The sequence below is a fragment of the Sarcophilus harrisii genome, chromosome 2, assembly GCF_902635505.1.
Source record: "Sarcophilus harrisii chromosome 2, mSarHar1.11, whole genome shotgun sequence".
Classification (NCBI taxonomy): Eukaryota; Metazoa; Chordata; class Mammalia; order Dasyuromorphia; family Dasyuridae; genus Sarcophilus; species Sarcophilus harrisii.
This window is the reverse complement of record NC_045427.1, coordinates 647,273,871-647,298,934: the sequence shown is the minus strand read 5'-3', so window position 1 is coordinate 647,298,934 and position 25,064 is coordinate 647,273,871. Positions and strand designations below refer to the sequence as shown.

General features: G+C 33.1%; 1 protein-coding gene across 1 annotated transcript in view; it reads right to left on the bottom strand.

The window, feature by feature from the left end:
- PCDH15 (protocadherin related 15) overlaps nucleotides 1–25,064 on the bottom strand; it is a 2,067,151-nt gene that overhangs the window by 1,444,493 nt on the left and 597,594 nt on the right. The window contains exon 3 of the mRNA XM_031956966.1: nucleotides 10,789–10,865. The gene's annotated coding sequence lies outside the window, so the exon portion shown is untranslated. The remainder of the gene's footprint in view (nucleotides 1–10,788; nucleotides 10,866–25,064) is intronic.

The window sequence follows — 25,064 nt, the reverse complement described above, 5'->3', positions numbered from 1 at the left end:
GCAGGATGAATACAGAGAGGCTTGGAGAGAATTACATGAACTGATACTAAGTGAAATGAGCAGAACCAAGAGATCATTATATACGTCAACAACGATACTGTATGAAGATGTAATCTGATGGAAGTGGATTTCTTTGACAAAGAGACCTAATTCAGTTTCAATTGATCAATGATGGACAGAAGAGCTACACCCAAAGAAAAACAATGGGAATGAATGTAAACTGTTTGCATTTTGTTTTCTTCCAGGTTATTTTACCTTCTGAATCCAATTCTCCCTGTGCAACAAGAAAACTGTTTGGATCTGCACACATACATTGTATCTAGGATATACTAGGACATATTCAACATATATAGGACTGCTTGCCATCTAGGGGAGGGGATGGAGGGTGGGAGGGAAAAATCGGAACAGAAGTGAGTGCAAGGGATAATGTTGTAAAAAAATTACCCTGGCATGGATTCTGTCAATAAAAAGTTACTATATAAAAAAAAGAATTCCTGAAAGTCTTCTATTTCATTGAATTTCCATTTTTTTCCCATGAAAGATTATACTCAGTTTTCCTTGGTAGGTGATTATTGGTTGAAATTCTATCTCTTTTGCCTTCTAGAATATCATATTCCAAACTCTCTAATACTTTGATATCAAAACTTTTAAATCTTGTGTTATCCCAACTGTGGCTCCATGACACAACTGTTTTTTTTTTTTTTTTTTTCCTTTCTGGTTGCTTTCAATATTTTGTCTTTGACCATGATATTTCTGGGAGCTTTAATTTTGGTATCTCTTTCAGAAATTGATCAATAGGTTTTAAAAATTTCTCTTTTACAAAATGATTCTAGAATATTTAGCATTTTTTCCTTGATAATTTCTTGAAAAATAATGTCTAGTCTCTTTTTTATCATGCCTTTTAGATAGACCAAGAATTATTAAATTACTTCTCCTTGATCTATTTTCAGGTCAGCTAATATCTCAATGAAGTATTTCACATTGTCTTTTATTTTCCATTCTTCTGGTTTTATTTCATTTTGTTGTTGTTGTGGTTGTGTTGTGGTTGTGGGTTTTTCTTTTTTGGTTTCTTGATTTCTCATAAACTCATTGGCTTCCATTTGCTCAATTCTAATGACTTTTCTTCAGGGAAATTTTGTAATTATTTTCTATTTGACCAATTCTCCATTTAAAGGTGCTTTCCCTCCAGTAAATTTTTTTGACTCCTTTTACATTTGACAGCTTTTGCATTTTAAGGTATTCTTCTTACTGTTTTTTTTTTTTTTGTACTTCTTTTATCATTTGGCTTAGTTTTTATTTAATCCATTATTTTCTTCATTATTTTTGAATGTGGCTTGAACTCATTCTTTATGGTTTTCTTTCATCATTCTCATTTTTCTTTCCATTTTTTCTCTCTGTTAATTAATTTTTAAAATCTTTTTTGAGCTACTCCATAGACTGAGACAAATTCCCATTTTTTTCTTAGAGGTATGGATATAGAGAGTTTGACTCTGTTATCTTTTTCTGAATGTATAATTTGATTTTCCTTGTGACCAAAGTAATTTTTGTTTTTTTTAATTAAAGCTTTTTATTTTCCAAACATGCATGGATAATTTTTCAGCATTGACCCCTGTGCTTCAGATTGTCACGTCCCCCCCCATCTCCTCCCCTAGATGTCAAGCAATCCAATATATGTTATACTTATTAAAATAGATGTTAAATCCAATATGTGTAAATATATTTATACAATTATCTTACTATAAAAGAAAAATCAGATAAAAAAGGAAATGAGTAGAAAAACAAAATGCAAGCAAACAACAACAATAAGGGTGAGAATATTATGTTGTGATCCACACAGTCTTTTCTCTAGGTACAAATGGCTCTCTTCATCACAAGTTCATTGCAACTGGCCTGAATCATCTCATTGTTGGAAAGAGTCACATTCATCAGAATTGATTGTGGTATAATCTTGCTGTTTTCCTGTACAATGATCTCCTGGTTCCTCTGATTTAACTTAGCATCCGTTCGTGTAAATATCTCCAGGACTTTTTAAAATCATCCTGCTGATTGTTTCTTATAAAAAGATAATATTCCATAATATTCATATACCATAACTTATTCAGCCATTCTACAACTGATGGACATTCACTCAGTTTCCAGTTTCTTGCCACTACAAAAAGGGCTGAGAAAAACATTTTTGCACATGTGGATCCCTTTCCCACCTTTAAGATCTCTTTGAGATATAGGATCAGTAGAAACAATGTTGGATCAAAGGGTATGCACCATTTGATAATTTTTTGATCATAGTTCCAAATTGCTGTCCAGAATGGCTGGATCCATTCACAATTCCATCAACAATGTATTAGTGTCCCAGTTTTCCCACTTTCTGTCCAACATTTGTCATTTTCTTTTCCTGTCATAACTAATTTGAAAGGTGTGTAGTAGTATCTCAGAGTTGTCTTGCATTTCTCTGATCAAGAGTGATTTAAAGCACCTTTTAATATAACTAAACATGGTTTTAATTTCTTCATCTGAGTATTGTCTGTTCAGATCCTTTGACCATTTGGCAATTGAAGAATGGCTTGAATTCTTATAAGTTGAGTCAATTCTCTATTAGAAATGAGGCCTTTATCAGAATCTTTAAATATAAAATTTTTTTCCCAATTTATTGCTTCCCTTCTAATCTTGTCTGCATTAATTTTGTTAGTTTGAAAACTTTTTTAGCTTACTATAATCAAAATTATCTATTTGTTGTTCAATTGTGAGTTCTAGTTCTTTGGTCACAAATTCATTCCTTCTTCACAGATCTGAGAGGTAAACTATCCTAAGTTTTTCTAATTTGCTGAAAATGTCACTAAAAGTAACTTTCTGTGATCAGAATAATTTTCATTACTTTTAACTCTTTGCTTCCAGTATGGAGAGTTCACTGTTCTACACTTTAACGGTTATCTACAGCTATTTTCAGAGATTTGTCTAGGGACCTGTAAATTTTTAATTTTTCCAAGGTAGTATTTTTAAAATAGATGTATTTACTACTCTCTTGGCTTCTGTTCTGATCTACAAATGACTACAAGCACTCTTTCCTGCCCTCCCATTCTGAAGAGGCCTTTCACTTCCCTTTGGCCACAAGCTCTGGTGGTCTACTCTTGTGCTTGTGCTCCTCCTTGCCCATTTAAAAATATATTATATTATAAGTATTCAAATCCATAGATATTGACTAAATTCAGTGACTAATAAGTTTAAGAAACATTACCATCAATCTAAAGTTATGGACACTGGATTTCAGACCTAAAAAGATTTTTTAAAATTTATACTATAACCCTAATAATCAATAGAAGTGAAAAGAAAATAAAGGAACACGCTTAGTTACATGTCCCATCTGGCTTAGTTGAAAGGGTGAGCCATTTCTTATTTGTTTATTTCTCATCTCTGAGATCTTTTTATTTCTTAATGAACCACGTTTATGTAGGCTGATGATCCCTAACTAATACCTAGTTGAGTTGAAGTAAAACCTTGAAGTCATTTATTTGGATCAATGAACCCAAAATACACCACAGGGCAGTGGAAAACCTCATTATATTTGAGCCTTTTAGTGTTTCTTATATCAAGACTTCTTAAAGGCTTTTCCTCTCATGATCTTTTTCACCCAATAATCTTTTCATAAAATTCCAGGTATATAAGTATACGAAATAGGCATGCTAATAAACATTTGCTGATAATTATTAATAATTTCACAATATCTCAGTAGAAGTAAAAAATGGTTTCATGGTTCTAGTTTAGTATTTGAAGCAATGGATTGATAATTCCATCAACATGGGTTCTCCATTCCTTGGTACAGATTAGGGTCCCCAGAATGCCTCAGTTGATGGTTTTCAAGAACAGATGTGGCTGAAATATTCATATGCCCTCAGCTGAGATGAGGATGAATGTCTTTGAACTCAGATAGTTTGCTCCTCAGGCAACAAACTTGATCAGAACAGGAATTATACACAGATACTTACTAGCTTGTTAGTGCCTGCTGAAGCTTGTACTCCACTAGCATCACTTTTATTAGCAATCATAAAGACTTTACTAATTTTAAAAGGTAAAGTGGATACTCTGCTAATGGATTAAAGCAGTTTTTCTTTTTAATTTGAACAAATTCACACACACTCACAACACAAATACCATGTCAATAGTAAGACTATAGACAATTTCAGGATCTTGGCTTTTCTTCATTTCCAAGGACAAGTATAAATTATATGTCTTTCTGAATGTTCTAGTTAAAGAAATATCATTTTTGTTTTCCTTCACTCCTCTTTTGCCTTTCTTTTCCTTGATAATCAGAAAAACCTGGTGTACATTTTAAAATCATACAAACTTTCATTTCTCTTAATTTTTTTTATTATAGCAATTCTAAACATTGCACAACTTTGTAATTTATCACTTCTTTTTATATTCCATATCTGCAAAGTTCTGCCAGTATTTTTTATATCATTATTTCTTATGCTAGTTAATAGTTAATATTTATATAGAATGAATCATGTAAAAGTTGCTGTGCTAGGAACTTATATAACCAAGTACTGTCTTAATTAAGCAGGAGTCAGTAAATGTAAGAGAAGGGCAGAGTTAAGTCCCCTCAGTGTGTTCCTTGTATCTCAATGTAGGAAATGTACTCTATTTCAAAAAAGCCACTCTTTGATCTGTTGCCTATAAAATACTCAAAATTTCCTTAAGTTTCAAAATACTTCCCTGAGCATTCATCTTGTATTCCCATTGCTTGCTATTCCTTCTTCATTTTCCCAAGCTGAGAAAAAGTTGTCACAAATACTTGTTCATGGGCACTTGGTAATTTAGAAGATGAAATTCTGAGGTGTCTTGTGGTCAAATTCATTTCTGCCTCTCTGAGATCCTCTCTGCAAATGGGGATAATGCTTTTTGTGACTCAGTATCAAAGATATATTGCATTTCAATCTTAAGGAAAGAATGCAGAAAAGATTTTGTACTTTTAAGCTAATTGGATGTTAGGATTTTGCAATATCAGCTATATCACTGATGCTTCAAAAAATAAACTTTCAAAGAGTGATGTGAAATAGATTGTTTCTTTTATGCAAATTCTTCTGGATATCACCCTTACATTTACTTAATACTCCTTATTTAATTAGGCAAATATTTAGAGTGTAAAAACAACACATCACTTAATTATTAAAATCTGAAAATAGTTGTTAAAATAAAATATTTTTTAATTTGTGTGAAAGACCAAATGATTTCCTTAATTACCAAATCTCCTAAACTAATATAAAGAGTATACCTGTTAAAATTCAGCATAGTAGGAAAAGTGATGTATTTTCTGTCAGAGAACATGAAGTCAGATCCCAAATTGGTCACTTACCAATATGGTGTTGGGTCAAGATGTCTCTATAAGTCTCAGTTTCTTTTTTGGGGAAAGAAATTAGAGGGCCCCTGTATTTCCTTCATGCTTGAAGGTAATAAAAGAGTCTAGATTAGAAAGGATTCCATAAGGAAAGTTTAACATTTATTTCACAGATCAAATAAATGAGACTTAGAGAGGTTAATCCAATGTCCCAGAATGCATAGGTAGTAAGTGGTACATTAAAGCATCTAAAAAAACTTTTCTGACTTTGCATCCTTTTGCCATTGCACTCATCTGCTTCTAAGTCAATGACTACAAAGTGGTGGATACCCTCATTTTCTTTGCTAGATGGAGATGCCATTTACATAACTTACATTGAATGTTTTCCTCAAATAACTGAAGAATGAATTCCGAAGTTATATGTTATGACTAACGGTTTAATTTTCCACTTCTGCAGACATTAGGGACAAGTGAGCTAGGAAGAAAATTACCGTGGACCAAGATGTCAGGGCTATTTAGAGCCTTCTTAACATAGAAGTTAGTACACACTCCATAAATATGTTAGGGGGGTAATTGTCTGAGTGATGCTGATAATTACTATAAAAACAGCAGCAAATGTACTTGGATGGAGGATCTATGATCTTGGGTATCAATTATTTAATTCATTTAAAATGCAGCCAAGGCTACTCAGCTTCAGGTACATTAACATGATAGATTGCACAATTATAAGGCTGTTCAGTGCAGAGCAAGCTTTCTATATTTTCTCATCATTCTCTGATACCCACACTCTTCAGCTGCAGAATTTACCTTAAAAGAAGGCACAGCCTGTCTCAGTTATATCTTTAAGTAATTCTATTTTCCTTGGGAGGTATGAAAAATGCAGAGAAAAACAAATGAAAACAAGGAATAATTTCTAACATGGAAAACTCAGAATATTGAAGAAGTCATTACAATAGATTGTGCATTCCAGTAGGAAGTTGATAACATGAAATATATTTTACATAATTCATATGCCTTAAAATGGTTCTGAATGGCAGCAGGTTAAGGAAGAAAGATAACCAATAAGTCAGGAATTGTAATCACGTCTCCTAAATATGGGCAGCTAAACTAGGTAGTGAAATATAGAAAGTGTCAGGCCTGGATTAGGAAGTCTCATCTTTTTACTTCAAATCTGACCTCAAACACTCCTTACTGTGTGACCCTGAGTAAGTCCCTTATATCTGTCTGTCTAAGTTTTCTCATGCATAAAAAGATGTGGAGAAGGAAATAGCAAATGATTCCAATATCTCTGCCAAGGAAATGCTAAATGGTATCACGGTAAGTTGGATGTGACTGAAAATAATTAAATGGCACCTCATAAACATATAAATTGAGTAAGTGGATATACATAATTGTCTTTCAGTGGCTCAGGAAACTCTCTAATACAGATTTCTGTTCAATTGTCAACCTGCACAGTGGAGGATCCTTGGAAACAGTGATCAATGCAGTCATGAAACCAAATGTATGGCCTTTATAACCAACACTCTAACCCTCCACATCCAACAACAAAATGAATTGCATGAGTAGCAATAACAACCATAGAGTTTCACACATTTACTAGACATGTATTCCTAGATAAGGCATTTGTATACTTCAATTTTCACATACATAATAACAACAATAATAGAATCTACCTTTCAAAGTTGTGTGGATCAACTAGAATAATAATTGTAAAGAAATTAGCATGGTGCTTAGCACATAAAAGAGACTTAATATATGCTTATTAAATTTCCTTCCATCAACCCTTTATAATTACATAACTTACAAAAAACAACTTTTATTCAATTAACAATGAAGTGGGTGATGAAGACAAAGATGGCAAGATTATTCAAACAAGTTGTATAGATTTGGGGATGCAGATTATGTCTTGAGTCAAAAATTTCTTGCTTCAAATTGAAACCTGTGTCTCCAGTTAGATATTTGGTGTTGGGAAAGTCACTTAACCTCTTCTTGTCCCACATGACTTATCCACCTTCTCACCTCAGAACATGCCTCCTCCTCCTCTCTGGGACATTCCGACATTTTCTCCTCCTTTGCTTTTTTCTTTGTTCTGTTCCTGATTTTCTACCCTTATATTTTCAAAATCTCCCCTCCTCCCAAGAAGCCTTGCTCATTTTTCAGGATTCCATCTCCTTCATTCCCCACCAGCATTCTTACCATATACAGTGGTTCTCAAACTTTTGTTTTCAGTATCTTTATCCTATTAAAAATTATTGAGGTTCTCTCCAAAGCATTTTTGTTTATCTGGATTATATTTATAGACATTTACCATATTGGAAATAAAAATTATTTTTGAATTTGTAGACCCTCTAAAAGGGTTTCAGAGATCCCAGGATTCTCTAGACCATACTTTGAGAACCACTGATGTAAGAGCTCCCCATAGCTATATAGAGTTGCTTTCTTTAATTGCTCAGTTCATCCAAGAAAAGGTCCAGCTCAGGCCAAATCAGGACTTTTATCATTTCTCTCTACATTATTCTGATTACCAAGGTTTTATTTCCATAACATCCTAGCAGTTTTCTCACCCTGGAAGATTCCTCCACTTCCCTAGACCCTGGAAAATACACTTTACCGAAGATCAGGAAATTTGCCTTAAAAGGCACATTTTGACACAGAACAAAGAGGCATATATTTATTCTAATATGAATATTGTTAATAATTGAAAAATAATTACTTTTTTAAAGAATATTTCCTTTGAGTAATATTTGAGATTGGTTGGTTACTATGCAAGACTTGTGCCTTTTCCACCTTTCTAGTTTACTTAGATTTTCTTCCCTTCCACATACACTATAATCAAGCAACATTTATCTGCTTAATGTTCTTTGCATACAAATTCACTGCTGACTCTGTGCCTCCTTCAAGGTTGTACTTAAGGACTGCCATTTTCTCCCTTCTCATATGTATCTCTTGGATTCCTACGCTCAAATTACTCCTTTCTAAAGCATAAGTACATTATTTCCAATTTACTCTGGGTATCACAAGTGTGTGCGTGTGTGTATTCACACACACACACATACATATATATATAAGTATATTTAACTTTCCTCCCCTTAAATTGTAAGTTTGCTGAGGACAATTTATATAGTCATTTCTTTATATAGTCACTTTTTAGCACAGTAAGTGCGTAATAAATATTTCCTCTATTGTCTTAGCTAAATGGTGCCGAATATATAAAAATAAATGATTGTCATTTTCTTCTCACAAGAAAATTATGAGGTAGAAAGTACAAGAACATTGATTCCCATTCTAAAGGTGTGAAAACTAACCCTATAGGAGATTCAGTGACTTCTTAAAATAATCATGATTCAGTGTCAGAGGGGAATGGATTCAAACAGGTCAAGCCTTCTCTCAAGTAGTCCAAATTGCTACTAATTATCTTTAATTGTACTATTATGTTGTAATATCATTCCACTCTATAATTATACACACATTTATTCATATTGACTATTTGAGTACAGTTATTTGAAAAAGAATGGAAAACATTATCACTATCATAGCTAGCAGTATCAGTTGCTGAATATATCAAGGCATTAAATATATTTTCAAATAACTCTTCATTTCCTTTATCTGCTATCCCGTTCATAAAATCATTTAAGTACTTGCTTGTATCTTTCAATGAACAATAAAAATTATATGGGATATTTTGATGATACTATGAAGTCTTGAGAAAGAACATCATTTATCATGATATGTGGATATAGGGACAGTTTAAATATCTACTATTTGGTAGATATCTCAAAAACAAAGAACACAGAATGAGAAAAAGAAGGATGTATGAATGAATGAATCCCAGAGACTAGTACAGTGCTTGATACATTATAAGAATTTCATAAATTCTTATCAATAGTGAAATAATATTTCTTTCCACTTTTAAAAATTTATATCTAAACTTTCCTCTATGGCAAGCTGCAATTTTTTTTTATTTTTAAAAAGTATTTTAATTTAAATTTGAGGGAAATATGATAACTTCATCTTATATAAAATAATGAGGATGCTCAACAAGATTCCCAATTCAATCATTGCTTTTGTCCACTAAAAGTTTAGATGCTGTAGATTTTTTTATTTCATTTCCCAACTTACAACTTTAATGTTAATTTCAAATATAACTCTGCTGAGTAGAATGGAGCTAATTTCTCACTTTATTTTGTTAATTTCATTAAAATATTCTAGCTATTGATCTTAATTTTGCCTTCCAAAGCAATGTTCACAAAGCATTTGGAAGGGTATCTAGGAGAGATACTTTGGTTATTTTTTAAAAGATTAATTCAAGTTGCAGAAGAGAGTCTGTAGCATCACAAAGGGTAGGAGAGACTCCAGGATTATTGACTAGAGTTGGCAGGAAAGAAGCATGTGTTCCTTTTCTATATGGATTAATTCATCTTGCTACTTAGTTATTTTATACAATACAGCATAAAGAAGAAGATACCAAACTTGAAATCAAAAGACTTGAGCTCCATGTCTAAAAACATTCAGATATATTCTAGTTGTACGACCAGTTGTGATATACCATCAGACAATCCTCTTAAAGTTATAATCTACATAAAGTGCAACTTTTCTATGGAGAAAGTATCTTTACTTCTAGATTATTCCAAGTATGATGAAATCATAGGCCTGTAATGCACCTCTGGGGAAAATGTTCATTATTGCTAAGTTCATTGCTTCTACAGTGCTAAAGGGACAAAGCCCTAGTCACATCACCCTAGTTAAAACTCTTGAACAACAACTATAGATACATAGATAGATACATAGATGGATAGATAGATAAATGATAGAAAGTCAGATGAATCATTTCTTTTATAAGTACTTTGCAAATGCTATGCATTGACAATTTTATCTAAAATCTTGTTTTGTTACCCCCAACATCTAAGCCATTGCTCATGAAATCATAACAACGCTTCAGTTCAGCAACACATAAAAGAAAATTGATTTTCATCTAGAAAATGTCAAACTCCTGCCTATAATACTCAGCTATGCCTTTCTGAAACAGTAGAGTTCAAAAAGAGCCATCGATTTGACAGATCTTTGACACATCATGATTGATGCCATGGGCCTCCTCCTTTATGGCTAGAATGTCCTCCAACAGAATGAGACAATCAATGAAGAATAATAAATCTAAACTGATCGTAAACGAGGTTGTTTTAAATGTATTAAAGAAGAAGCAACGGGACCTCTTTCTCTCTCTGGAGACAGACTTATAAACTCTCAGGTTAACACTTTGTGTTTTTTTGGTTAGCTATATCCACTGTGTTTCTGTATCAAGCTATGTAAGTTGTATCATTCAGCAAAGTCACACTCTAAAATGTATAAACATTTTGTCAGCCATAATGATATCATGTACTTTATTACTAAAAAGAAAAAAGATAGATGGACACAGAATATAATAGTTTTAAGAGAAAAAGAAAGAAATTTCTACTCACCTTATTGTCCAGTCCCTCCATCAATTCCTGGGCTGGCAAGCTCTTCAGTCAGTCCTTTGAATTATGTCCCCATCTTCCTAGAAGACAATGTGATGAATTAATACTACATCAAGGTCTTTATCTCAAGTACCAGTCGGGGTACCTTTCATTTTCTTTCAGAACATCCCCATGTGTGAGTTGAGTTGTAGTGAGTTTGGAAAAGTAAATCTTTCATTCATAAATCAGGACCCTGGTGGGGAATGGCCCAATTCTAATTTATTACTCTTGCCTCAGAATGAGTTGTGCTATGCACACTCCAGCTAACATCCTTCAGCAATTAGGATGAACCATTTTCACATACAAATCTGATGATTATGGGCAATGAATTGGATCCAGAATTGAATAGGAGGAAGAAAGCAGGTCAAATGGCCTTTGACTAATTGTAAAATTCTTTTAAGAGTTTCAGACTTCTTCTTGGAACAGAGATTCATTTTCTCAATATCAATATCCTACCATCTTATGGATGAAAAAGTTGGAATATTCTTTTCTTAAGAATAAAATGAAGAACCAGAACCAAAAATCACCAACTGGCTAATACAGAAAATGAAGATATAAACATTTCACAAAATATAGGGAATAAATAATGGTTTTGGTGATATAGCATTATATATTTTGAGCAAAGGAAAAGAAGCACTATTCAAATTCCAGGTCTGCCACATATATTTGGTGACCTTCAATGAGTTACTCAACATAGCTTGGTCTCAATTTCCATGTACTAAAATTAAGGGGCTGTAACTTAGAAGACTCCTATAGTCCTTTGAAATATTAATAATACTAAAGAACTATGTTCTTTAACTTTTATTGAGGGGAACTTATTTTACCAAGGAAGAAAAGCTCACGCTGTCCAGTTGTATTCCAGTCATTTCTGACTTTCAACATCCCATTTAGATTTTATTGGCTAATAGTAGTTTGTCATTTCCTTTTCTAGATCATTTTACAAATAATGAAACTGAAACAAACAGGGTCAAGTCGCTTGCTCTGGGACACATAGCTGGTAAGTATCGGAGAGCAGATTTTAACTCAGGAAGAACAATTTTCCTTAGGTCTGGCAATGTAGTCATTTATTGTATCTAATTTGAAAATAATTGGGGAAAAAAGGAAGTAATGCTAAATTAAAGCAATTATTAAATATCTACTATGGAACGGGCGATAATATCACAGAACCAAAACAGTTTCTGTCCTCAAAGGGCTTATATTTTATTAAAAGTATGTCATTAGAACTTTTCCAGGAAGAATTTTGTGAAGATGACAGAGAGTTTCAGAAAATACAAGCTCTCCAGATTTCCCCTAAAAATAAACAAAATTGTACCTCAAGACAAACATAAAGCAGGGAAAAAGTAAGAATTGGGACAAAACATGGGTCCTCTTGGGGCAACCAGAGAAATGTAGAAGAAATTGTTATTTTGTTGTCTCCTGCCCATCTCTTCCCCTCCCCCCCACCTCCCCCTTCTCCCGCTTTCATCTCCCCCACAACCATCCCCAAGCAGGCTTTGGTCAAGAAGGATATATTTATGTATCTAGAGATATAGATAGATATAGATATTATATGTCAAAAAACTCAAAAAAAGACTTTATAAATCAAATGAAACAATTGTGATAATAAGTTAATAGTAATAGTATCAATCTCAGGAGAAAAACATGATAATGAAAAGAAAGTCAACAAACTAGAGAAAGGAGGTCCAGATTTTTAAAGACAAAAATTACTCATTGAAAATTAAAATCAGGAAATCCAGTGAAGTTACTAAATATTTAGAAATAATAAAGGAAAATATAAAGAATGAAAAAAGGAAGAGGATGTGAAACATCTTATAAAAAACAGATCAAGACAAGAAAACAAAATAATCAGAATACCTCAAAGCTATGACCAAAAAAAGAATGTTGACATGAGAATATAAGAAATAAACAAAGTTTCCTGAAGTGATAAAACAGAAGGGGAAAGTAGAAGTACAAAATATCCATTGATCTCTACCTTAAGGATATCCTACAAAACACATAGTAATATCACTGCAAAATTTTGAAAATGCCAGATCAAAGAGAAAATTTTACAAGCAACAAAACCTGGAGCTATATTTAGACTTCTACAGGATTTACCAATGGCTAAAATGAAAAACTGTGAGTCCTAGAATACTATACATTGAAAGTCAAAAGAACTAGAAATTCTTTTGGTTAATTTGGTTGAACCCCAAAATATTGCATCCAGCAAAATTAAGTATAATACTGAATAAAAAAAGACATCCAGAGAACTCAGATTTTCAGGATTTTGGCTGAAATCTGAGTTCAATAGAAAATTTAATATATGAAAGCCAGTTTCAAAGTCTAATTTCAAAGGACTTAATAAAGACAAATTACCCATGTTATACAAGGAAATTTAAAGCATATGTCTAAGAATGGCATCAATAATTGGGTAGTCCAAAAGAAAGATGGGGTTTGAGCATAATATGATCTGACTCTAAAAAGTAAAACCATCTAGGGAAAAAATATATAATAGGATTCATTCTATATGAATGAGTTATGAGAGCAAGGACCAACACCGATGAATTATATAGGATAGGAGGGCTGATAGTTCTGAAAAACTAAAAGATTAAAGAGAGAATAATGCGTACATGTACACATACATGCTTTAATTTCTGTATGCACACACACACACAAACATACACACAAGCTTATATTGCCCTCCAAAATCTATAAAAAATATACTGAAGGAAGAAATCAGATAAAGTGGAGTACAGAAAAGTGTGTACCTTATCAGGAGTGGAATAAACTGTGTAGATTAATGTGAAAGAGATGAAAAGGAAGGGAAAGACTGACATAGGATAAGGCAGGATAGAAAATGGTATTTAGATTAATGGGAGCAAGATAAGAGGGGAGAAAAAAGATGCAGAAAGAAAATAATAGAGGGATCCATAGCGCAGAGTGATGTTAAACATTAGCAAGGCAAGTTAATTTGTAGAAGTAAAGTAAAGAATTTAATAAGAATAGGAAATAAGAGATATACACAAACACAAAAATCAGGAGTAGAATTTATTAGGAAAAAAAATAAGGATAGTAATCATTGATGTGAAAGGCCAATTAAAAAAAATTGCTCAAGAGAAAAATTTGAATTACATACTTGTCACATTAATACTATTTTAGATGTATGTATAGATGTATGTGAGTGTATATATGCATATATATGTATATGTATTTATATATGTATGTGTGAATGCATGTATGAATGAATATATCTATGCTTAACTGTAGGCTGCTTGAGGAATGTGGTGGAGAAGAAAGAGAGAAATAAGAAAAAAAAATATGCCCAACAAAGAACAAAAGAAAATATTATTGATATCTATTTTTAATCCTCCATGATTTTCTGTTGGGTATATAACAATGTTTTTTTTTTAATTTTAAAATATTTTTTCTGTCTTTCTTTTTCTATTTTTCTCATTTTACATTTATGTATGTCATCAAAGAAACATACAAATAAAATTTATTCAAGTATCCATGGCAAAAGTTAATGACCCATGTACTTCTTTGGTATTGTCGAAAGACAATGAGAAAATGGAGATGATCCCTACAATGTTGAATGGACAGTCTTCTATTATCTCAATGCAATACATAGACCAGAATCAGAAAGGTTCATGAAGAATGGATGGTTAGTAGCAACTAGGTGGCTTAGCAGATAGAGAAATGGCCCTGAATTCAGAAGGACTTGGACTAAAATATGGCTTCAGACACTTACTAGCTGTGCAACCCTGGGAAAGTCACTTATACACACACACACACACACACACACACACACACATACATACATATATATATCTGTGTTGATTTATGTTATAGAGAAGGCAAGCCACGCTGGTAAAATCATAAATATAGTTTGTTAAATAACCTTTTCTTATTCACTACTGAGTGTTCAGTTGCATAAAGTTTGGTTAAGAACATCTAGTGCTTTGAGAAAAATAATAATAATTAAGGAGCCTGTATCATGTATTGGGATAATCATACAACCGTAATTATTTAAATGAAAGTGTCTGAGAAGCCATTTAATGCAATCTTTTCATATTAGAGGTAGAATCTAAGTCACACAAAAGTAAAGTGAATTGACTAATATTATGAAACCAAGTGTCAGAGCTAGAATTCTGATCCAGGTATGATTTTTTTTATTTGGGTTTTCAGTAGGGTTTTTATTTGATTTTGTGGGAAAGGATTTGATTTTACTTTACTCATTTCACTTTGCTGAGTGTTTCCCTATGCTTGGATGCTATTTGCTAACTTGTGATGTACAATAATAAGAACTTAATTTCTTATTTGGTCTTAATTCCAAACAGAAGGGTAATTCACATGCATCCATTTATGGTAAAGTTAATTTTGACTGAAACTCTCATGGTGCCTTCGGTCAGATTTTCTGAGAATATGAGAATAGGCTACCTCATCCAGTGAGACTGTGTCCATAGTTGGAATATACTCTACTGGACCACAAATTTAACTTTACTAGACTCAGGAGGAGAAAAGGAGAGGAGAGGAGAGAAGGAAGGAAAGTAGGAAGGTATACATGAATACATATATAAACACATACAAATAAATAATATATGCACATACATATATATAGATATAGATTTATATGTATGTATCTTTGCATATATACACATATATACATGTAGATTGAGGGAGGGTGGAAGAGAAAGAATTGGGGAGAGAGATGGGAAGAGAGAGAGATCGAGACAGAGAAAGACAGACAGAGGGAAAGAGAATGAGACACACACACACACACAGAGAGAGAGAGAGAAAGAGAGAGAGAAAAAGAGAGAGAGAGAGAAATTACTTGAGTATTATTTTAATTTTCCTTTCAGTGCCTTGCACATCAAAGAATGAAATGGAAAATGCACACAACAAAATGATGTGAGGGGAAAATGGAACTCTTCATCACTCCCCACAAGCATAAAAAACATTTCCCCTTGAAAACGTCACACACAGTTAACTAGACTAATGGATATATTGACTTAAGAGAGAGCATGTTATCATTTGCTTCTCATAACTGTAACATCTTTGGAATTCTACAGAATAGAGATAATGTAAACATCACAAATGTTATCCCTGTTTTTAGTGCTTCTGAGTCTAATGGAATAGCTATACAACCTTATTGGAAATAAAGTTTCTACTTCAGAAAACACAATGGAATAAAAAAAAAAGCATTGAAACAAAGAGAGTCTGTACAGATGTCTATCACAAAATCCTCTTTTTTGAAATAAAGTGATGTATGCTGATAAATTACTTTTTCAGCATGAATAATAAATTTAGATGTGTATTGTCTTCTCTTTTGCACTTCTCTGGGGTTTAAGGAAAGTATGAATTGAGGGAAGATAATGAGTTAAATAACAGTTTTACTCTTCTTATTTAATATCAGCAAGAAAGATACGGCACCCTACAGAATTATCATTGACCTACTTTATCCTAATCAGGTAACAAAGATTTCTCAAAGAGCAGATTATTATAACCCCTCCCTCACTAAAAATGATGTTGACTCATAGTTTTTATTGTGACATAATATGATAGATATATTGAAGATAATACTAAATATTTATGCTTTACAAAATCTTTCATAAAAATGTCAAGAAAAAATAGATTTTAAATTACTAAAAAAGATATTACTCTATTGAGATGTGTACATAATTATAGAGGTTCACATGGTACCACAGGCATCAAGGAGGCACAGTAAATAAATAGTTGGATATAGTTAGGAAAACTTAAGTTTATATTTCAACTTAGAAACTTAAGAAATCTACACTTCTAGTAAAGTCATTTAAATCCTCTATACTCATTTCCCCCTCTAAGAAATCAAGATAATAATAATATAATAATATTTTTTCACAAGCTTATTAGAGGATCAAATGGGGGTAATATTCACAATTCCACCAACAATGTATTAGTGTCTTTGGGTTTAAATTAATTGATTAGTAAGAAGCAGATTTTCAACGGCATGGGAAGCATAATGAAGTGAAATAATAAGTAAAAAAACAACAAAAAAGGAAAATCAGTAATTAGATAATTAATAACAACATGATACAACAACAAAAAATGTAATGAAAACAATAGTTCCCTAAGACAAGAATTAAAGACCTTAGAATATGGAATAACCATTTGTTTTTTTTTGTTTTTGTTTTTGTTTTTTTTTTTTAATTTAATAGCCTTTTATTTACAGGATATATACATGGGTAACTTTACAGCATTAACAATTGCCAAACCTCTTGTTCCAATTTTTCACCTCTTACCCCACCCACCCCCTCCCCTAGATGGCAGGATGACCAGTAGATGTTAAATATATTAAAATATAAATTAGATACACAATAAGTATACCTGACCAAAACGTTATTTTGCTGTAGAGAAAGAATCAGACTCTGAAATATTGTACAATTAGCTTGTGAAGGAAATCAAAAATGCAGGTGTGCATAACTATAGGGATTGGGAATTCAATGTAATGGTTTTTAGTCATCTCCCAGAGTTCTTTTTCTGGGCATAGCTAGTTCAGTTCATTACTACTCCATTAGAAATGATTTGGTTGATCTCGTTGCTGAGGATGGCCTGGTCCATCAGAACTGGTCATCATATAGTATTGTTGTTGAAGTATATAATGATCTCCTGGTCCTGCTCATTTCACTCAGCATCAGTTCATGTAAGTCTCTCCAGGCCTTTCTGAAATCATCCTGTTGGTCATTTCTTACAGAACAGTAATATTCCATAATTTTCATATACCACAATTTATTCAGCCATTCTCCAACTGATGGACATCCATTCAGTTTCCAGTTTCTAGCCACTACAAAAAGGGCTGCCACAAACATTCGTGCACATACAGGTCCCTTTCCCTTCTTTATAATCTCTTTGGGATATAATCCCAGTAGTAACACTGCTGGATCAAAGGGTATGCACAGTTTGATAACTTTTTGAGCATAGTTCCAAACTACTCTCCAAAATGGTTGGATTCGTTCACAACTCCACCAACAATGCATCAATGTCCCAGTTTTCCCGCATCCCCTCCAACAATCATCATTATTTTTTCCTGTCATCTTAGCCAATCTGACAGGTGTGTAGTGGTATCTTAGAGTTGTCTTAATTTGCATTTCTCTGATTAATAATGACTTGGAGCATCTTTTCATATGACTAGAAATAGTTTCAATTTCTTCATCTGAGAATTGTCTGTTCATATCCTTTGACCATTTTTCAATTGGAGAATGGCTTGATTTTTTATAAATTAGAGTTAATTCTCTATATATTTTGGAAATGAGGCCTTTATCAGAACCTTTGACTGTAAAAATATTTTCCCAGTTTATTGCTTCCCTTCTAATCTTGTCTGCATTAGTTTTGTTTGTACAAAAACTTTTCAGTTTGGTATAATCGAAATTTTCTATTTTGTGATCAGTAATGATCTCTAGTTCTGCTTTGGTCATAAAGACCTTCCCCTTCCACAGGTCTGAGAGGTAAACTATCCTATGTTCCTCTAATTTATTAATAATTTCATTCTTTATGCCTAGGTCATGAACCCATTTTGACCTTATCTTGGTGTACGGCGTTAAGTATGGATCAATGCCTAGTTTCTGCCATATTAGTTTCCAATTTTCCCAGCAATTTTTATCAAACAGTAAGTTCTTATCCCAAAAGCTGGGATCTTTGGGTTTGTCAAAGACTAGGTTGCTATATTTGTTGACTGTTTTATCCCTTGAACCTAATCTATTCCACTGATCAACTAATCTATTCCTTAGCCAATACCAAATAGTTTTGGTAACTGCTGCTCTATAATATAATTTTAGATCTGGTACAGCTAAGCCACCTTCATTTGATTTTTTTTTCATTAATTCCCTTGAAATTCTTGACCTTTTGTTTTTCCATATGAACTTTGTTGTTATTTTTTCTAGGTCATTAAAATAGTTTTTTGGGAGTCTGATTGGTATAGCGCTAAATAAATAGATTAGTTTAGGTAATATTGTCATCTTTATTATATTTGCTCGCCCTATCCAAGAGCATTTAATATTTTTCCAATTGGTTAGATCAGACTTAATTTGTGTGAAAAGTGGTCTGTAATTTTGCTCATAAAGTTTCTGATTTTCCCTTGGCAGATAGATTCCTAAATATTTTATATTATCAGTAGTTACTTTAAATGGAATTTCTCTTTGTAACTCTGACTGTTGGATTTTGTTAGTGATATATAAGAATGCTGATGACTTATGTGGGTTTATTTTATAAAAACTTTTAAAGTTTGGGATTATTTTAATAACTTTTAGAGAACTCTGGGGTTCTCTAAGTAAAATATCATAAAAAGTGATAATTTGGCTTCCTCATTGCCTATTCTTTTCCTTTAATCTCTTTCTCATCTTATTGCTATGCTAAGTTTCTAATATTATTAAATATAATGGGTAGTGGGCAATTGTTTCCTCCAGATCTTATTGGGGGTAGCAGTTTGTCTCCATTACATATGATCACTGATGGTTTTTAAATAGATGCTTGGATTATTTTAAGGAAAGTCCATTTTATTCCTATACTCTCAAGTGTTTTTAGGAATGGATGTTGGATTTTATAAATCTTTTTCTGCATCTATTGAGATGATCATATGGTTTTGTTCATTTTTTTAACATGGCCAATTTATATTGATAGTTTCCCTAATATTGAACCAGCCCTGCATTCCTGGTATAAATCCTATTGATCATAGTGTATTATCTTGGAGATGATTTTCTTAGTCTTTTTGCTAATATCTTATTTAAGATTTTTAAATATTAGGGAGATTGGTCTATTTTTTTTTCTGTTTTACCTGGTTTGGTATCAATACCATGTCTGTGTCTAGAAGAATTTGGTAGGACTCCTTTTCCCTATTTTATCAAATAATTTATATAGCATTGGGAATTGTTCTTTAAATGTTTGGTAAAATTAATTAACTCCATCTGGTCCTGGGGATTTTTCTTGGGAGTTGTTTTTCCTTTCTATTTTTTTTCTGAAATGGGACTATTCAAAATTCTTCCCTCCTCTTTAGTCTGGAAGTCTGTATTTTGGGAGGATCATCCATTTCACTTAGGTTATCAAATTTATTGGCATAAATTGAGCAAAATAACTCCTTATTATTTCTCAATTTCCTCTTCATTGGTGGAAAGTTCTCCCTTTTTCATTTTAAGATACTAATTTCATTTTCCTCCCTCCTTTTCTAATCAGATTTCCCAAAGGCATTATTTATTGGCTTTTTCATAGAACCAATTCTTGTTTTTAAAAGCTCAATAGTTTTTTTTACTTTCAATGTTTTAATTTTCTCCTTTTTTTTAAATTTCCAATTTAGTATTTGATTGGGGGTTTTAATTTGGTCTTTTTTTAGTTTTTTTAGTTGCAAGCCCAATTCATTAATCTTTTCTTTCTCTGTTTTATTCAAGTAAGCCTCTAAGGATATAAAATTCCCTCTTATTACCGCTTTGGCTGCATCCCACAAATTTTGGTATGATGTCTCATCATTGTCATTATCTTGAGTGAAATTATTAATTGTATCTATAATTTGCTGCTTCACCCAATCATTCTTTAAGATGAGATTGTTTAGTTTCCAATTACTTTTTGGTCTATTTCCCCCTAACTTTTTGTTGAATGTAGTTTTTATTGCATCATGATCTGAAAAGAAAGCATTTACTATTTCTGCTTTCTTGCATTTAATTTTGAGGTCTTTATGTCCTAATATATGGTCAATTTTTGAATAGGTTCCATGAACTGCTGAGAAGAAAGTATATTCCCTTCTATCTCCATTCAATTTTCTCCAAAGATCCAACATACCTAATTTTTCTAATATTCTATTTACTTCTTTAATTTCTTTCTTATTTGTTTTGTGGTTTGATTTGTCTAATTCTGAGAGTGCAAGGTTGAGATCTCCTACTATTACAGTTTTGTTGTCTATTTCTTCTTGCAACTCTCTTAACTTCTCCTTTAGGAAGTTGAGTGCCATACCACTTGGTGCATATATGTTTAATATTGATATTGCTTCGTTGTTTATGCTGCCCTTTAGCAGGATTTAGTTTCCTTCCTTATCTCTTTTAATTAGATCAATTTTTACTTTTGCTTGATCTGAGATAAGGATGGCTACCCCTGCTTTTTTGACTTCACCTGAAGCATAATAGATTTTGCTCCAGCCTTTTACCTTTACTCTATATGTATCCCCCTGCTTTAAATGTGTTTCTTGTAAACAACATATTGTAGGGTTCTGACTTTTGATCCAGTCTGCTATCTGCCTCCTCTTTATGGGGGAGTTCATCCCATTCACATTTACGGTTAGAATTACTAAATCTGTATTTCCTGCCATCCTAATAACCCCAGATTGTGCTTTACTTATTCTTGCCTCCCCCAACCCTCTTTCCCCCTTTTAAACTTATGTACCCCTCTTGTATCACGATACTTATCCTCTTTATAATCCCTCCCTCCCCCCCTTTGAGTCTTTCCCCCTTCCTTCCCTTATTACTCTTTTTCTTTTCCCTTTTCCTCTCCCCCGTTTTTAATGAGGCGAGAGAGAATTTTCTCTAAAACAAATGTCAATTATTTTTTCTTTGAGCCAACTCTGATGAGAGTAAGATTCACACAATGTTCCTCCCCCTCTCTAAATTCCCTCAGATATGATAAGTTTCCTTAGCCTCTTTGTGGGATGTGGTTTCCCTCTTTTTATCCCTCCTTCCCACCTTATTCTGCCATCATCCCTTTTCCATATCTACTTCCCTTTTTTATGTTATATCAGTACAATCAAATTATACATGTATTCTTTTTGTATATCCACAACAGAAATACAATTCTCAAGAGTTATTTTTACCTTTTCTGCATCTCTTGAGTTCTATTCTTGGAGATCAAATTTTTTGTTTAGTTCTGGTTTTTTCTTCAGAAACAAATGGAATTCATTTGTTTCATTAAATGTCCATCTTCTTCCCTGGAAGAAAATGCTCAGCTTAGCTGGGTAGTTTATTCTTGGCTGCATCCCAAGTTCTTGTGCCTTTCGGAATATCATATTCCAGGCCCTTCTTTCCTTTAATGTAGAGGCAGCCAGATCTTGGGTGATCCTTATTGTGGCACCTCGGTATTTAAATGGTTTTTTTTTGGCTGCTTGTAAAATTTTTTCCTTAATCTGATAGTTCTGAAATTTTGCCACAATATTCCTTGGGGTTTTTATTTTAGGGTTTCTTTCAGAAGGTGTTCGATGAATTCTTTCAATGCCTATTTTACCTTCTGATTCTATTACATCTGGGCAGTTCTCTTTGATGATTTCTTGTAAAATAGTATCTAGGCTCTTTTTTTCATCATAGTTTTCAGAAAGTCCAATAATCCTCAGATTATCTCTCCTAGATCTATTTTCCAAGTCTGTCGTTTTTGCAAGTAGATAATTCATGGTTTTTTCCAGTTTGTCATTTTTTTGTTTTTGCTTGACTGATTCTTGCTGTCTCAATGAATCATTAGTTTCTATTTGTTCAGTTCTAATTTTTAAAGAATTATTTTCTTCATTAGCTTTTTTTACTTCTTTCTGTATATGTCCAATTGAGTTTTTGAATGTATTGTTTTGGTCTGTGGAATTTTTTTCCATTTCACTAATTTTTTTTTTTAGTGAATTATTTTCTTTTTCCAATTCACAGATCCTACTTTCTTGCGTGTTCTTTGTCTTTTCCAATTCACGGATCCTACTTTCTTGCGAGTTCTTTGTCTTTTCCAATTCACAAATCCTACTTTCTAGTGAATTCTTTATTTTTTCCAATTCACAATTCTTACTTTCCTGAGATTTTTTTACTTTTTCCAATTCATATTTCAGGAAGTTGTTGCTCTCTTGTAAGGCTTCTCTTTCCTTTCCCCATTTATCTTCTAACTCTCTTTTGAGACTTTTAATGGTCTCTTCTATGAGAGCATCATGTAAAGGAGGACAGTCTGATGCATTTTTGCTGTTTGAGGTCTCTTCAGGTTTGCTGACCTGCTCTTTTTCTGCATAGAAGCTGTCGATCGTTCTTTTCATCTTTTTATTCATGTTTTAAAGCCTTTAGGGTAGGTCTCCTAGGCAAGGGGGTTACCAGCTTCCTCTGCAGAGCAGGGAAAGATGTAAACCGATTTCCGGCTCTGAGGTATGGGAGTGCTCTGAGTGAGAGTTTTCCCTTCCCCCAACAGGAAGTGGATTCAGCACTGGCCGAGCTATCAAACTGCTTAGTAGGGCTGAGTGGGTTAGTGATTGCCCTAGGCTAGATACTAAGGGGTGAAAGTGTCACTGCCCCAGGCCAGAGCCTCTTGTGGGACTGTGAGTATTAGCAGCTGACAGCAGACCGCAGACCAAAGATTGCAGACTGCAGACCGCCCAGAACTCTGCCCCAGTGTCTCTGCTCAATGCAAATCGGCCCTGGAAAAGGTCTATGGCCCCAAGCCGAGCTCCCCACTTTGCAGATTGGAGGCTAACCCGGGCTGCGTCCTCCTGTCTTGCAGGATCACAACTGCCCCAAGGAAAAGCCCGTACTGCAGGTTGAGGCTGCGAGCTTGTGCTGAGATCTGTGCTTTCACTTTCGGTTTGAGACTCTCCTCGGGAACCTAATTTCTCTCCCCGTCTGCGCTGATCTCCCCCCTGGCCCCAGAACCAACCTTTTTTGGCGAGACTGCAGATTTTCTTCGGCCTGTGAGTTGTTCTACTTCTTATCTTTATGTATTGTAGCAGTCAAGACTATTTTTGAGGCTCGATATAATATTGATAAAGAGGGTAAGAGAAGAGCTTAGAAAGTCGCGTGTGTCTTCTCCGCCATCTTGGCTCCGCCCCCACCATTTGTTTTTAAAAAGAGAAATATAGATTGTAAAAAATTGTCAACTTAATATGTCAATTCAATGCTTTAAGGTTTTATTATTCCACTAATGAGTGGAGAGAAATCTTCTAATAATGTAGGTTTTTATCCTCTTTGATTTGAGTAGATTTTCTTTGAGATTTGATATAATGAAGATATATATACTCCATTGGATAACCTGGTAATTACTTTCTCTAAATTGAGCAAGGCTTGATATCCACAAAGAGATCAAGAAAGGGTACAATGGACTCAATTGTACAAACATATTAATACCACTTTATTTTTTTGTAATGGAAAAAATCTATAAGTTGTACATCAATTGGAAAATGTTTGAAGATATCATAGAATATGAATATAATGGAAATTATTGTGCTATCCTAAGTTGTTAAAGAAAAAAAGACAAAGGAAATTTAAATGGATAGAGTGAAATGAGTAGGATCAGAAAAAAATGTATACTGTACTTCTATGTTTAATTGATTTTAAAATTATTATTAATTTTAGTTAACACAATATTTAGTCACAATTCCAGAGAATCAATGATGAAGAATATTATCTTCTATGCTTGTGAAGACATGAAAATGAATCAGTTATGTTGGGATGATGTCTTAAAAAGTTGGATCAAGAAAGAGGGATGCCAAAGAAGAAGGGAGAAGGAATAGGTTTAATGGGAATTGTTTTCACATAAAAGACACACAAGGAAGTATTTCTGTAGTAGAGAGGAAAATGGAGGAAAACAGAGGCAATACTTGAACCTCACTTTCATTAGAATTGGTTTAAAATGTAAAGCATACATATGTATACACTTAGGAATAAGAATTATCTTCCAAGGTAGAGAAATAGGAAAGAAAGGGGATAAGAGCTATTGTGGTGTAGAAGACAGGCAACAACCAGAAGCAAAACAGACTTTTGTAAAGCAACAGGATAAAATGAAAAAGAGAAAGTTAAACAAAGGAAAATATTAGGAGAAAAATATACAATTAGCAATCATAACTGTCAATGTGAATAAGGTGAATTCACCCATAAAACAGAAAAAGTAGGATGGATTAGAAACCAGAAAAAAACCTACATACATACATACATACACACACACATACACATATATAAATACAGTAGATAAAATTGGAGCCAAAAGATATAGAATCTATTATGCTTAATCAAAAATAACAAATATCATGGAGTACCAATCATTGTATCAGAGAAAAGAAAAGCAAAAATAGAATTAAGATAATCAATGCATTTTGCTAAAATGTGCTACATAAACTGAATGAAAAAATATGATGAGTTTCTTTAATAAAGGCATAATTTCTTAAATGCTTAACAGCTACATCAATTAAAAAAAAAAAAAGCTCCATTTTCCAATTGATAAATTGCCAAAGGCTATAACTAGGTGACTTTCACAAGAAGAAATCAAAGACTAACTGTGTGTGTGTGTGTGTGTGTGTGTGTGTGTGTGTA